This window comes from Rousettus aegyptiacus, unplaced genomic scaffold (genome assembly GCF_014176215.1).
Source record: "Rousettus aegyptiacus isolate mRouAeg1 unplaced genomic scaffold, mRouAeg1.p scaffold_m13_p_8, whole genome shotgun sequence".
Lineage (NCBI taxonomy): Eukaryota > Metazoa > Chordata > Mammalia > Chiroptera > Pteropodidae > Rousettus > Rousettus aegyptiacus.
This window is the reverse complement of record NW_023416311.1, coordinates 34,915,303-34,921,302: the sequence shown is the minus strand read 5'-3', so window position 1 is coordinate 34,921,302 and position 6,000 is coordinate 34,915,303. Positions and strand designations below refer to the sequence as shown.

General features: G+C 42.7%; 1 protein-coding gene across 9 annotated transcripts in view; it reads left to right on the top strand.

Annotated features, from left to right (window-relative positions):
• Positions 1-910: 910 nt before the first annotated feature.
• The window catches only part of CSNK1G3 (casein kinase 1 gamma 3), a 91,219-nt gene continuing 86,129 nt past the window's right edge, over positions 911-6,000 (top strand). For 5 of the 9 annotated variants that reach the window (XM_016165118.2, XM_016165114.2, XM_016165112.2 and 2 more), the window contains exon 1: positions 1,165-1,292. The gene's annotated coding sequence lies outside the window, so the exon portion shown is untranslated. Of the gene's footprint in view, positions 1,293-6,000 lie in introns of all 9 variants that reach the window. The other 4 variants (XM_016165116.2, XM_016165117.2, XM_016165110.2 and 1 more) reach the window with 2 other exon arrangements.

The window sequence follows — 6,000 nt, the reverse complement described above, 5'->3', positions numbered from 1 at the left end:
TTAAACATAGCACCAGGCTGATTTTTCTTCATGCACACCTTAATATCTGACTTTCGAAAGAACTTTAGACAGTCATATTAATAACAATTTTTTTAAAAATCAAAGTTTGAGTCCTCTACAATGTCTTCATGGTGAATAGATTTCTATAGAGGTCTACCAAAGTGACATATCTCCATCCCAGTTAACCAACTATGAGAAGAATGTAGTTTTCTGCCTTTGCTATGTGGGCAGAAAGGAATAGAAAGTGGAGTCAAAACATCCTTTCCAGGTTGTTCTACAACCTCGTAACTTGAGTGATGTTTGGCCTCTCAGAACTCCAGGAGGTTCATATGGAAAACTGAAATACTACCACATTATGTAGTTCAGAGATTACATTAGCTCACAAACGGATTAGCTAAACCCTGATACAGCACTGGGGTTCCATAAAGTGGGCGAGACCAAGCCAGTGATGTCACGCCCATAGACCAGGCCCTAAAATTCTTTTGGCACCTGGAGGGCTGTGCTCGCCACACTCGGCACCCTGACTTGGAACAATGGCGCCCTTAGGCTCTTTGCTTGCTAGAGCCGCGGAATGTTTAGTTCTCCGAAACCAGGGAGCGTTTTCTTCCAGCTCTCTCCACAGACCTCGCCAAGCCTCTGCTCCCAAGGCCTCACTCAGAGAGACATAACCGTACCCACTACCACTCCACGCTCCCCCTCACGCACTGCTCGTAAGGTAGGAGGAAGGAGTGGCTTGGTCTTTATACGCCTTGCCAGCCAATGAGCGGGCTGCCCTTTTTCCGGTCGGGGAGCCGACCAATCCGAGTAAGTCGGGGTACTCTTCGGCTCCACTCGGCTCTTTTCGCCGATGCGGGCAGCGTGGGGGCCGCCGCCGCTAGAGACGCTTTCCTTTTTTTATTTTTTTCCATGTGTTCACTTCCGGGTCTGGCGCCGATCCGGATGCCTGAGGCAGAAGGATGTTTGACCTCCGGATAAGCGAGGCGCGCTGTGCATTCATTCCCGGCTGCATCTGTGGCGACGGCAGCGGCCCGGGCGGCGACGCTTCGGCCAGAGGCGGCGGTAGGAGGCAGCAGCAGTAGTGCAGGAGCCGAGTCCGAGCCGCGTTACCTCCCTCTCGGGTTCCTTCCCCCCCCCTACCTCGCTCGCTCCCTCCCTGCGTGGCTCGCTTTCCTCCTCCGGCCGCCGGCGGCTGTGATGTGCCGCCGTCGCTGCCCCCGCCGCCGCTGACTGACGGACTGGGGGCGCCGCCCGCGCCCGGGACCGACCCCGTTGCTCGCGGCCGCGCCTCTAAGGTAAAGCCACCTCCGCGTTGTCGCCAGGCTGGTCGGCCCGGGCCCGGCGGCAGCCTTTGGGTGGCCGCGGCTCCCTCCTTCGCGGGTGGGGCTCGGTGGGCTGGGGTCCCGGGCTGGGGCGGGTGGGGTGCGGCGGGGGCGGCGCCGCGGGCGGGGGCCTCGCGGGGAGGGCTCGGCGAGGACCCGGGCGGGCGGCGCGGTGGCGCGGGCGGGCGGGGGCCGCGGCCGGGCTTGAGGGCGCCGCGGGCTCGGTGGGCAGGGAGGGGGCCGCGGGCGCCGGACGGGGCTGGCTGCAGAAGTTGCCCGAGTGGCGCGGCGCGAGTGGGGACAGGCGGGAGGTGGGCGAGCTGGGGAAAGGTAGGGGCTTCTTTTGGGAGGGGTTTTGAGGTCCGGAGTGTAGTCCCCAGCGCTCCTTGATTGTGTCCAGACAATTACCTTCGGAGTGGGGGTTTTGGGCAGGAGGGAGGAAGGCATCGGTCTCCTGGAAGGAGGTGTCGGGCAGCATTCATTTCAGGGATAAACTTCCCGTTGGGGGTGTTTGTTTTTAGGCGGAGGCTGGGGATTTACCTATTTGGTAGAGCTTCTGACTTAGCTCAAAACTTAACCGCGGCATTAGTTGGGGTAACAAAATTACTCTGATGGATACTGTTACGGTGCTGGTTGGTTTGTTTATCTCATGCAGGGGAAGTGACATACAGAAGCGTCGGTTCTCTTGGTCCACAGCTCCCACATTTCTCTTCTGTAGGGTGATGATGGAGATGCGTATGTTCTCGTGGGGTTGGGGAAGTTAAGTCTGTGTTATGATCATTCTAGTTCTCCCAGGGAAGGAGGAAAAGTTAATGGGTGGGAGAGTGTGTGGTGGATGGCTACTGTTGCTACCCTGCGAATTAGTTTTAACTCTGTTGTAATGAGTACAAAGGCTGGTAGTAAGTGACCCCGCTTTAACCTTTTGTTTTAGCATATCGACTTGAATTGAAAAATTAAAAACCTACTGATTTTTAATACCTTAAGAAAATAAGTCAATATTTTCTTTACTCTTGCAGTTACTTCTTGTGATATGAATGACGTTTGCCCACAGATAGTAAAAGGTGTTGAACTACATCTAAGTTGGAATACTTTTTTAAAATTAAGAATATCTAATTTTAAAGCAGTGTATATATATTTGAAGAATGTTTGCTTTCTCTATAAATAAACCGTGGAATAAAACTGTCACAAAATTATAATAAGAATGATTTAGAATTAGAAAGATGTGAGGCCAGTTTAAGAGAACATTTTCTACCAAAAATTGTGTCTTGTTTGTAACATTCTTAATAATTTTTGAGTGGAGGGGGCTGGAGAAAGGTGCTTAGCGCATTTTATAATTTCCCCCAAACTTTGCTTTAACTGTATTCTGAGCTAAAATAAATTATTTTCATATTTTGTATATGTTAGCCTTTTATAGTTGCACAAAAGATGAAAACTGTATTTACTGGCATTAGAAGAAAGATGTTATCAAATAAATTGCATGGTTTTAGCATAGATTCTTCGCAGAGTGTGTAGACAACTTTTGCTTTAAGCGAGCTTGCATTTCTGGATATGTATCAGGTACAAGTAGTTTTTATAAGAATGGGGGACAAGAAAGGTTAATTTTAGTATTGATAACATGAGACTTTTGGGTGACTCTTGGAAAATAATTATCTTTACTGATGATTTATTGTGCTCATTGACCTTTTCATTCATCAGCCTAAAAAATTAATACATTTTTATTATTGACATTTTTATCATCACATTTGCAAGCATTACTATTCACAGAACATTTAACACGAGTCATTTATTCCTTCAGATAAAAGGACTGGGATTAGAATCAAGAATAGTTTAGGTAGGTCAACCTAGATCTTTACTATGTGCTATGGACCTTTATTGTGTGGTGAGGATGGAATAGTGGGTAGAATATGAAGATGAATGAGAGCCAGTAGCTGTCTTTAAGGGAAAAGCAGACTTGCACAGAAAAATTGCAGTCTCTTGTGGGCTTTATTAGAGATGCCTGAAGCATGCTCTGTGTGTGTGTTGCTAATTTTTGACTGGGGAGTTATGAATAAGTTTAGAGCTGGTAAACACTCCATTTGGGCCTTAAAATATTTTAATGGGCAAAACAGGGGCTGTGCGTGTATGCGTGGAGGGTAGTTTTCTAGGTGAAGGGAACAGCCTGAGCCTAGGCATATGGGTTGGGAAATATGGGGCCTGTTCAGCTGGACATAAGGCTGCTGTGCTAGGAGGTCTTTGTGGGAGAGGAAGCTGTGAAAGTAGGTGGCGATCAGTCCAGGGAAGTCCAGAATGCCTTGTACTTAAAAGTGAGTCAGTTTGAGGTATGAAGGTCCAGGTATATAGATTCTATGCTGATAGGAAGTAGGTAGGCAAATAAGGATAGTAAGTTTAAGGAAATAAATTATAACAGGATAGTCAACCTGTTATCATGCTAAAGGAGGAAAGCAGAAAAGCATAAAATCTAAAACAGCTCATACATGGCTTTGTCATATTTCTTTACTTGTATTTGAATATGGGTGTGTCTGGTAATCTGGTAATTGGTTTTACATGAAATAAATCCAGACTGTAAAAATATGACTCAGGAATAAATGGAAAGCACTCCATTTACTTCTCTGTGTCCTTTCTGTAATCCCGTCCATGCAGGGACTAGACCATTATTCTGGTGTAGTTTATTGGTTCACATTTTTTTCAGAATGGAACAGGTGGTTTAGTTTCAAAAAGCTTCCCAAAAGAATGAATCAGACTAAACAGAGGATGCTGAAATATTAAATAACAATGCAATTTTTTTGGATATTATGTTATTAATACATTTGAAGGTGAGATTCGCTGTGGTTAAAGTGAAATGTAAGAAATCTACATACAAAGAAAATTGACTATAGCAGTAGGATCATCAACTGAGAAACTTCTACAGTTTCAGATAAATATGTATAAGGTTTTCCGTCATTTTAAATACCAGATGACCCTAAAATAATTTACCCCAAACTTATTCATTCATTATCAAGGGGTAGTTAGAAAAATATCACCCTCACAGTGCCAGTCTTTAAGTCTGTGTGGAATCATATTACAGTAAAGATTGTGTGATGGTTTTTTTCTATTTCTCTTAGTCTTTTAAAAGGACTTACATTATAACTGAATTTGTGTTATCTTGAACTTCCCAACAATAGCAATACCTGTTACAATTTATTAAGTTATTACTTTGTATAGGGACCATGCATGCTACTGTTCAGACAGCTGTGTGAGTTAGGTGGTATAATCTCTCACTTTTGACAGTAGGAAACAGAGTCTTGAAGACGTTAATATTTAAGACGTATCTTGGAAGCAGCACAGTGCATGTTTAAATTAGTTTTTTCCTGACTTCAAAATTTGAAACCACCAATGATTTGTTTTTTCCCCCTAATTTTCCATATTCTTTCTTTTTTGTTTTTTTTTCCTCAAGCAATTAACACTTAGTTGTATTGATTGGTGTTTGTTAGTATGTGTCTGGGTGTTGGTTTTTCAAGATGTGATTTCTTTGGAAATAGTTCGGGGTGTCTGTTCTCTAACTGTAGAGATTCTGTAGCAGCAGACGGTCTGGTTCTAGAAACTATAGCTACTTCAGAATATCACTTTAGTGACAATCTACAGGACAGCCATACTTGAGATTCTTAATGTGTAAAAATCAAGTGTGTATTATCCATTGATATAAAGTGATTTTGGAGAGTCTCTAAACTACTTAGAAAATATGGAATGATAGAGGTATGTGGGAACAGATAGTTTTAGAGACACAGTGGTGGCTGCTGTTTGTCTTTTTTTTTTTTTTTTTCCATCTCCCTTCTCAAAGCCGAAATTTAGAAACTAAATGTTTGGGTGGTTTCCTCCTATTGTGGGATCTAAGGAAAGTGTGTCGTGATTTGTTCTTAAACTGAAGTAAGTGATTGGTTATATTCTCTCCTGCCACTCCCTGACCATCATCTTAGTTATCACAAAGAATTCTTAACAATGAACTTGAACTGTTTATATATTTGGTAGAGAAGACTACAAATTTTGGTCATTTTCTTTATTAATGATATATCACATAGTTATAATTTAATGTAAATGTATAGCTATATCCACATATGGCTAGATCACATTCACATATTTTATCTTTCACTGGAATTAGATAAAATCCCATAATAGATATTTTACTTAAACACAAACTTTTAATGCTTTTCTCTTTAGGGAGGCAATGTCAGAATTTTAGCTGTATTCAGATTTATTACATTTATTTAGCTAATTTGTGTTAAACTACTTTGTTTAGCTCTGAGTACACTGTTCTGTTTGGTGTTGTAGCTATTTCTAGAACAAATCAACAGTAACACAAAAGAAAAAAATAAAATTTTAAAATAAAAAAAGAGTAACTCTGAGATGCTCGCCATCAAGATTGAGAAACTACATATAAAGTGCCAAGGTTTGATGCCTGGCGCATAGTAGGCACTTTGAAATTTTAGAAGCAAATTCAGAAGTTGCTGATATATTGAGCTTTTAGAGGGTTGTTTGATGGGAAAACTAAGCAAGGACTTATAGGAACAGCCTTTTACAGATGAATCTCTTTTAACTCATCTCTGCTTATTCTACTCAAAACATTAAATGATACTCTTCAGTCATTTACTGCTAAGATGTCCATGCTACATCACTAAATGACAGTGGACTACTCTATAGTTTTTCT